The following is a 10,510-nucleotide window of genomic DNA, read 5'->3' as shown; positions in this document are numbered from 1 at the left end:
GATTAGGACTTCTAGTGTTGTTCCTAGCTTTTCTGTAATGAATTTTATAGTCCTTGGTTTTAGTCCTATCCATTTTGTTTTTTATTGGCTAAAAAATGTTTGATCAAACTTTAACTCCTCAAAATCTCTATCTTGTCAACTGTAAAATGAATATAATAACAGTATCTACTTGCCTCAATGACACATACTGTTGTTTGTGGATGAAGAAAAAGAATTCTTGGAAGTGATTCTTTTCCTGTTCCAAGAAGTTCTGGTGGCATAGTCCATAAGGAGACGTGCTGCTAACCCCGGGTCTCTGGCTGATCTAACTCACCAGAGTTACCAGGAGAGAGAGATGGGTGACTTCTCTCACGATTTACAGCTTCAGAAACCCAGTGGAGCATCAGCTGTGAGTCCATTCTGACTGGATAGCAAAGAGAAAGACATTCAAGAGACACTTTGATGCTTAGAATCTAATAAAGATGATAATCTCGGAAGGTAGCTCTGATGACCTAGCAGTTACAAGCTGCACTGCAATTACAAAGGCTTGTGGTTCGAATCCACCACCTGCTCCACAGAAGGATGAGTGATCGCGTCCCATGTGATTTACTGCCTCTGAAAACCTGCCAAGAGTCTGCTATGGGTGGTCTCCAACTTGATGACATGAAACAACAACAGCATCTCAGAAATATCTAGAAAGGAAAATCAAGCACAAATTATCAGTATAAATAAGTATTCATTTGATGAGTTTCAGATTACCTAATTTTTAGAAAAATATCATGTATTAGTACATAAATCTTGGTTAACTTTAATCCTTCTCCTATATTCTAGGCATGACTTACAACTAACATAGTATGTCTGTCTAGTGTAAAGGGAAACTGAAAAAGCAAACTTGAGGCAACAGCTAACTTCCTTTCACTAAATGTCAGCCTTATGCTTCTGACACCTTCTAGGCTATTGAGAAGCCCCTCTCACATCCGGGTAGCCATTGTATCTGTCACTATTTAAAGTGCATGTGGCAATGTATGATCCAACTTCCATAATTTACAGTCTCCACTACTCACAAAAGGCAGCCTCCCTTTACAAAGAGAAAGCACTGAAGAACCACAGAGTTTTGGTCTCCATGGCAACAGCATCCATAGGTCACTTGCTGCAGTTATACCTCCTCCAGCCTTTGATTGCTGTTGGTGATGCACCATCTTCTGTACTCCTTATTGTTTGCGCTGCTCTCACTTATTTTATTCCCTTCTCTATTAGGAGAAGCTCAAAATGCAAAATTAAAATAAAAGCTTGGGAGGCAGGGACTTTGCTGAACAAAACAGAGAGCTTTGTTTATTTTATTTATAACTCATCAACATGGACTTCCTGAAATCAAGTTCTATATCCCAAACCTCAGAATCTTGCTTCCCATATTCTGTTGCAACTTGGAAAATCTTTGCTTGCAAGATCTTAAGAAAGAAGACCTAACATCAGGAGTATCACATTTATTCATGTCTACATTTCTCGACTTGACATACTCAATTCTGCACCTTCTCACATGAGTTCACGGGTCCTGCCTCCCACTCACACTATGACACTGTCCTCTCAAGCAGTGTTTCTCTTCCTTCAATTTCTTGAACACATTCTGTCTTAGCTGCCTACAACTCCCACAATGAACCACCACCCAGTGAGTGTTATTAATCAGTAGAAATTTACTCCCCCACCCCCCACACACACAGCATGGAATGTCCCTGACAGAATTTTCAAGGCTTTAAAACTTTAAGGAAGCAGGCTACCACAGCTCACTCATCTGTGATGGATTCAAGCTGCCTGCCTTTCAGTGATATCTAAGCACTTTCACCACTGTGCTACCATGGATTCCTTTCACATGTCGAGAGGCTGGAAATGTTCTCCTTTTAGGGAAATATTATTCCTTCTTTCAGTTTCTAGTAGCCCTAGATGCTTCTTGGTATTCCTCAAGTTGTAGACAGCTATGTTTGTCAACTCATAAAAATTAGGAAAGAATTTCATCAGAATTCACTTGATTACATTATATCTTTGTTAACTTGTAACATTTTACCAAAGGACACAGCTAAACAAAACTTTTAAGCAGTGTTACATTCACAGGTACAAGGTAGAACTTCAAAACATGCCAAAGGGAAGTGGGAGTTGGGGAGGGAGGAGGAGGATGGGAGAAGGCATTGACCTCGTCCCAATCACCATATGCATTGTTGTTGTTATGTGCTGTCGAGTCACCTGCGACTCATAGTAACTATTTGTACAGCATCTCTGAACCCTGCTCTATCTTGAGCCAAACTCATTATGAAACACGTACCCCCATTACCCCAGTCACTGTGACAATCCATCTCATCTACGGTTGTCCTTTCTTGTGTTGTCCCTCCACCCTTCCAAGCATGACAACATCCTTCTCCAAGGACTGGTCCCTCCTTTCAACATGCCTGAAGTATGTCAGACGAAGCTTCAAAGTCCTTGCCTCCAAGGAACAGCCTGGTTTTACCATTCCAGGATGAACTTAATTGTTCTCCTAGTTGCTGTGGCCTCAAGTCGCTTGCAACTCATAGCGACCATATGTACAACAGCCCTGAAACCGGCTCTATCCTGTATCAACCTTATTATCTCTGACATACCTACCCCATTACTTCAGTGGTTGAATCAATGTATCTTATTCAGGATCTTCCTCTCTTGCACTGTCCCTCCACCCTCCCAAGATGATGTCCCTCTCCAAGGACTGATCCCTCCTTGCAACATGCCCAAAATATGTCAGATGAAGCTTCAGAATCCTTGCCTCCAAGGAACAGTCTGGTTTTATCCTCTCCAGGACTAACCTGTTTGTTCTCGTAGCAGTCCAGGGTATGTTCAACGCTCTTCTCCAGCACCACAGCTCAAAGGCATCAATTCTCCTATCACCCCTAGTCATTGCTCAGCTTTCTGATACATAGCAAGTAATTGCAAAGATTATGGCCTGGATTAGGCATGCCTTAGTCTCCAGACTGACAGCATTGCTCTTCAGTACTCTGGAGAGGTCCTTGACAGCTGACTTTCCCAATGCAATTCATCTTTTAATTGCCTGACTGCTGGTACCAAGAGTGTTGATTGTGGAGTCAAGCAAATGAAAGCTGTTAAGAATCTCAGTCTCTTCACCATCTGTCATGATGCTGTCAATAGGCCCAGTGGTGAGAATTTTGTTTTCTTGATGTTGAGCTTCAATCCATATTTAAGGCTGCAGTCCTTGATCTTCTGTAGCAAACACTCCAGGTCTTTCTCAGTTTCATCAAACAGGGTTGTATCATCTGCATAACAGATTGTTGATGATTCTCCTAGTAGTCCATGATATATTCAATACTCTTCTCCAGCACCACAACTCAAAGACATCAAATCTCCTTCTCTCATCCTTAGTCATTGTCCACTCTATGATGCATAGCAATAATTTCAAAGACCATGGCCTATGTCAGGTGTATTTTGGGATTCCTATTTTCCTCAGTTAGCCACAGTTTGCTGTGATCCACACAGTCAAATGCCTTTGCATGGTCAATGAAACACAAATAGACATCCCTCTGGTTCTCTCTGCTTTCAGCCAAGATGCTCTCCCTAAATCAGGTACTACCCATACTCCCAGAATTCCATGTGCAGCGGAGCCTAATAAGTGTGATCTACTGTTTTTGGAATATTGTCCTTCCAGGGTTTTTTGCCTGTCTGTATTTTGTTTTTCCTCTAGGTCTCAGGTCGCAGATGACTTTCTGCAGGAAAATTCTAACCCCAAGAGTGGTTTTGGTCTGTTTTTTGTTTGGTTTGGTTTGGTTGGTTGATTTGGGTTTTTTTGTGGGGTGTTGTTTTTTTCTTTACTGTACCTTATGTTTCCTCTGTGACAACAGTGTGGTGGACATGAAAAGGAAGGACAGACTTCCATTAACACAACAAGGGGGAAGTATCCCCATCAATAGCATCAATAGCATGTTGATTCCTATAAAGTCAGACCTGACCCCTCTGCTCCATACTCCATGCTGACAACTCTACATCAACTGTCTATCCTATTGCTCTCACCAGCTTCTCTACCGGATTGAAGGATTCAAGGCAATGATCACAAAGAAGTCACAGACAGTATTCACACTTAGGAGATTTATTAGGGAAGTAATAGTGTGCAATATAAGTCAGAAGCAGCAGAGTCACTCCTCAAGCATGCCTGCACGCAAGCTTCTCACCAGCTCTTGTCCTTTCAGCCTTGGCCACTTTGCCAATTACACGCCATCCCTACTGTATCTAGTGATGGAGTGGGGAAGATATACTCTATCTGAATCTCCCACATCAGAAGAATTAACAGTATGACTTAGAGAAGGTGTAGTCAGCGTACTCTTTGGTGGCAAGGATGGCTTCATCTCGTATACTTTGGCTATTCCTTGGAGAAAGGCATCATGCTTGGAGGGGCAGAGGTAGAGCAAAAGAGAGGAAGACCCTCAGCCATGTGAATTGACACAGTGACTGCAGCATTGGGCTCAAGGTGTTAGAGATTGTGAGGTTGGCAAAGGATAGGACAATATTCAGATCCATTGTTCATAGGGTCACTATGAGTAATATTTGACTTGATATAACACCAAGCAACAGTAACTCAGTGATAGTCCGAAATGGACTTGATTCTAGCTCTGTCGGTCAGTAGACCTAGGTCTCACAGCAAGTGCTCAAAGAGACATATGTTGCTAAAAATGTGTTCACGTTTCTCACTTCAGGGGCCTGGAATTCACACTCTGTCTCAGATATGTGTCTGGTTTTTCACAAACTCTGTGGCTGTTGCTTCCATCTCCTCATCTTGTACTGTTTCACCATCTCACAGTCTTACATTATCTGTCCCGTGTCACGCTTCTCTATTTCACAACAATCTCATGTCCAAAGGATATGATCTACTCTCCAGTATTTTCATTCTGATGGCAATGAGATTTCACAGCCTACTCAGTTTAAGTCTGGCAGGATGGAATAATCTTCCCATCCTTATGTTAGCATTCTACACACCTTGCTTGTATGTAGTTGTTCCATGTTATTTAGTCAACTATGACTCCTTTTTGCTGCTGTTATGTTCTGTCCACTCTCCTGCGACTCATAATGACCCTATGCACAATAGCTCTGAAGCGCGCCCTATCCTCGGCCAGTCTCGCTGACTCTGACACACCTACTCCCATTTCCCCAGTTACTGAATCAATTCATCTCATCTGGGATCTTCCCCTTCTATGCTGTCCCTCTACCCTTCATAATGCCCTTCTCCAAGGATCAGCCTATTCCTGGTCACATACCCAAAGTAAGTGAGACAGAGCTTCAAAATCCTAGCCTCCAAGGAAAAACTGGGTTTCACCCTCTTCAAGACAGACCTATTTGTTTTCTTGGCAGTTGATGGTATGTTCAAGACTCTTCTCTGCACCACAACTCAAAGGAATTGGTTTGTCTTCTGTCATCCTTAGTCATAGTCAGCTCTCTGATGTATAGCAAGTTAATTGTGAAAACCATGACCTGGATCAGTGCACCTTAGTCTCTAGACTGACATGGTTGCTTCTCAGTACTCTGGAGAGGTCCCTGCCAGCAGACTTTCCCAGTGCAATTTGTCTTTTGATTTCTTGACTACTGGTGCAAAGAGTGTTGATTGTGAAATCAAACAAGCTGAAGTTGTTAACAATGTTCTGTTCTGCATATAGATTGAAAAGGCATGGAGAGAGGATGTGTTTTCAATGCACACCTTTCCTGATCCTGAAACATGCAGTGTTCCCCTGCTCTGTTCTGACTTGTATCCTGGTTCAAGTATACCTTTTGTATGAGTACAATTAAACATTCTGGTATTCACATTCTTCTCAAGATTAGCCCAAATTTTTTTGTGATCCACACAGTCAGATGCCTTTGCATAGTCGATGAAACACAGATAGACATTCGTCTGGTGCTCTTTGTTTTCAGCCAAGAACAATTTAATGTTGGCTATGATGTCCCTAGTGCCACGGTCTCTTCTAAACCTAGCCTTCACATTTAGCAATTCTCTGCTGATGTACTGTTCCAGTCATTTTTGGATAATCTTTACTAGGATCATGCTTATGTGTGATATTAGTGATATTGTTTAATAATTCCCACACTCTGTCAGATCACCTTTTTTTTGGAATGGGAATGAATATATATTCTTTCAGTGAGTTGACCAGGTAGTTGCCCTCCAGATTTCTGGACATAATCTGGTAAACTCGTCCAGGCCTGCTTTTCATTGTTTTTGTTCAAAAATTCTTCTAGGTATAGCCCTGGTGTGTCCACTTGCCTTACAGAAGTAACTTGTGGTTGCTGTGAAGCTGAACACTGTGACACTGACATGTCAAATGCATTAATGTCCATCCATGGTTTGGTGGGGCTTCCTGGTTAAAACAAGCTTGGAAGCAGGAGTCACATCCACTTCTATAATAGCTTACCTCCAGAAATCCTATGAACCTAGAGAAAGGATGACAGTCTCACAAGTGTTAAAGACTTTCATTCATGGGGTTGCTATTAGTCACCTACAACTCGACGGCACTTAACAACAATGACAACAACAATTCAATGAGTTCTCAACTTCCTTGCATGAAACTAAGGTTTGATTCCCAGGCAATAAACATTATGTGCTATAAACTACAGTATGTGTTATAAACTACTCATGTGTCAGTGAAGGCTTGTATGTTGTCATGATATTGAACATGTTTTAGCAGAACTTGCAGACTGGAAGAAAGGCCTGAGAGTCCACTTCCAAAAAATAAGACATGAAAACCTCACAGACCACAATGGTTAGGAAAGACATTCACTCAGAGTCAGAACTGTCTCATAGTTGAGCCCTCTTTGGATTTCCAAGGCTATGAATTTTATGAGGAGATTGCCTGTCCTTTACTCTAGTGGCTGCTGGTGTATTTAAAACTCCAGAGAGACATGGCATTTTGGTTAGCACTGAAACTCCCTACAGGTTATGTGACCAGAGCTCCCACGCATTGGAGGAACTGATTATGAAGATGATACAGAAATGGGTAGCATTTTATTCAGTCATGCATGAGGTTGTCATCAGTTGGGAAACCACTTCACAAGTTACCAACAAAGTATATATTCGAGCTACTCTTGGGGTCTATAAGCCCTCTGAAGGTAAGGGCTATTTCTATACTCTGAATCAAGCAATCCTCCTGCTGAACTCTCAGTGCTTTCTCAATGCTTGACATACTCAAAGCACTCCGTAATTTTTATAAGACTGCCATCACTCTATTTACTCTTCTAAGCCATTAAGAGGGGACTCTGGTTATGTAGTCTATATACAGTTTTTTTGTTAACCCCAAGCCTAGACATCTTGGGAGAAGAATCCACTACAGGAAAAAGTGGATCATATTCTCCTGTGTAGTTCACAGCCTTGGAAACCCACTGGAGAGTCAACTAGGAGTTGGAACCAAATCAAGGCAATTAATTTTAAGTGACTGCTAATCTACTTGTTATAAATCTCGTGGTCTTAATGCTTTGCAACCTGCTCTCTGTACCAATGCAATCACTTACCAGAAGGTGTTTTTCATTCAAAATATATTCACAATCTTCTTATCTTTCACATGGATATCAGTGCCCATTTGTTCAATCAAGGTGGAGAAATTCTAAAGTCTTATCTTTCCAAGGGTATGAATAGATAGTCATTCACTCAATTGAGAAAAATTCTAGAATTCCTGATTTTTTCAAGAAAATAATATTTTATTCCATTAATTACAGATTATTATATTTGGTTCAGCATAATTTTCCTAAAATTTAAAATTAATAATATTAAAAATGCTGAATTAAATAGTAGAAACCACACAGTTAAACCAAAGACTTATGCTGACATGATAAATTTTGTCTCATGGCAACCTTCCACTGAGTTTCTAAGTCTGTAGATATTTTTCTTTTTTTTAAATTTTTTTTATTAAGTTTAATAAAAGTTTACAGAGACTTTGAATTTCCATTCATTCATTTGTTTCACTTTTCTCCCTGTCTGACCCTCCCTCCCAGTTGGCTCTTCTCTTAGAAAAGTAAAAGAAAAATTCTTTCATTGTTATACAACCCCTCCCCCCTAAGTCCACTCCACTATGCAGCCTTCTTTCTGGACTCCTGTCATGACAATAATACCTAATCATATATCCCTTTTAAGCAGTTCTCTCCCTCATCTGTTTCAATGAAGTCTGTATGGATCTTAATGGGAATAGATTGTCCCATGTTTATCCTATGGATTTAAGCCATCAAGCTTCTGGTTAATGCACTGTATCACAGGGACTCCTAAGCCAGCTGTAGTTATTGCTGTTAGATGTTGTCAAATTGACTTCAACCATGACCTACCCTGCGCCATCTTCATGATCTCCATTATGCTCAGACCCATTGTTACAGTCCCTGTATAAATCTCTCTTGTTGAGGATCTCTCTCTCTTCTCTGACCTTCCACCTTTCCCAGCGTGATACCTTTTCCTCAAAACTAATCTTTCCTGACAACATACCCAAATGATATGAGATAATGTTTCACTATCTTTGCCTCAAATTAGCACCTGGGTTGAGCTCCCTCCAAAACAGACATTTTTATCCTTTGGACAGTCCACAGGATTGTAAGTACTCTTCTCAGGTATCAATTTTCTTTTGTCATCCTTACTCATTGCCCAACTGTCAGATATATAGGAGGAAGTAATTTATTTTTTTAAAAACAAACTTGAGTAGGTACAACATCGTCTTTAAACTGACATGTATACTGTTTAGCACTTTTGAGAGGTGTTTGACAGCAGTTTTCTCAATGCAATATGTCTTTTGATTTCTTCACTGTTGTTACCATGGGTGTTAATTATATAAGCTATACACCTATCAGTTATCCAATAGATTCTCCTGCCTTCTACCTAGAAAATTCCTCTAGACTCATCATGCTTCAGAGTTCATCACTGAGAATGTTCCTGAAGAGTAGGAAAGACAGACTTGTTGTGACATGGATTTTTCTGAATGTCATCCGGTAATGGGAGGTGACAAGCACAAACCTTGTTTGCTTGACCCAGGCATTGACATTGAAGACACTGTAACTCTGGACATGGTATACTGATACAGTTTCTCTCAAAGATTATGTTTTTTTTTTACGTTGTGCAAATTAGAGTTTCAGCTTTTTTAAAATATGAAAGTGTATATGCAACGGATATCCTCCTTTTGTATCTGAGCCTTCCTCTGTTGTTGTTGTGTACCATAGAGTCAAATCTAACTCTCATAGAGTCACAGCTGACTCTCTGGAAGCTTTCCAGAGGCAGTTAATCACACGGGAGGAGATTGCTCATCTTTCTCTCATAGAGCAGCGGGTGATCTCAAACTACGTGCCATTGGGATTGTAGCACAGCTTCTTGCCAGTAAGCCACCAAAGCTCCCTGAGAATTCCTCTATCTAGAATGGATTCCATCTCTAATTTTGAGTGACACCCAAAACTAGGTCCCAATTCATCAAGTTGGTCCATACTCAGCTTTGACTGTCCAATGACTGTCACATATGGGGGCGGGGGGGCAACACACCAGTAGATAATAAGATATTTGGAGCAAGAAGTTTGAAAAGAAATTGGAACAGGAGAGTTTATATGTAAACATCTAAATCGCCTAAGGAAAGAATGGTTGGAAAAGAAGCCAAAATTCAAAAACAGAATCAAGGAGAACTGCTACCTACACTGGATGGATGTACAGGGAAAAGGAAGTTGCCAAGGACCCTGTTACAAAAAGAAATGAAAATAAAATTCTGGAAAGAGATAAGCACAAATAGGTAGATAAAGGATTTATTATTCTTTGAATTTTAAGAAAGCAACCTTTTTTTTTTAGCTTAAAAAAGCAATTTAATAATGTTCTCATTTTCTTCTGTGTTTTCCTTAATCACTGAGCCCAGTATCCCACCCTACTCTACTGAAGGGCTTCATCTCTACTCTCATTAAAAATGTAACACTACTTAGTCAAAATATTTGGATGTGTCTTATTTTGAGAACACTTAAAGGCAGCCTCTGCCCTATTCTCTCAAGTCTGGTCCCAAACTTTGGGGTATTGATTTGCTCCTTGGTTCAGCTAGTGTGTAATGTATAATACCCGGGACTTCTAGGTACAAAATTTAGGATGATTTACAAATCCTATTCCAAACCTTCTGGAAGCTCATAAGATAGTGAGGCAGTTCCCTGTGGTTATTATCTCAGAGGGGACTCTGAGTGCACAACTGAGCAAAGGCTGGAGGAAGGCTGGTAAAAGGATCTTTTACATTTTCTAGCTCACTTCTGCATGAAGCTGCAGAATAATACAGCAGAGAGTGTTTAAAAGTTTAGGAAGCCATGTAAGTGGGTAATAGCAGGTATTTCAAAGAAAAATGGAAACTTATGGAATGTTTCTTTTTTAGTACCTTTAAAAGAGCTGAAGTCATTGCATTAGTTTGTCACACCACAATGTAGTCTGTATTACTTGGTTGCTGATTAAATGATTCAATGCATGCAGAAAATGCTTATATTCAGGGAATACAGAGCTGAGGGAAAGCAAAAAAGAGTAAAAATACCACTAAATTTA

Source organism: Elephantulus edwardii, unplaced genomic scaffold (assembly GCF_000299155.1).
Source record: "Elephantulus edwardii isolate Elephantulus edwardi_28Jun2011 unplaced genomic scaffold, EleEdw1.0 scaffold00099, whole genome shotgun sequence".
Taxonomy (NCBI): domain Eukaryota; kingdom Metazoa; phylum Chordata; class Mammalia; order Macroscelidea; family Macroscelididae; genus Elephantulus; species Elephantulus edwardii.
The sequence above is the reverse complement of the archived record's forward strand: the minus strand, read 5'-3'. Positions refer to the sequence as shown.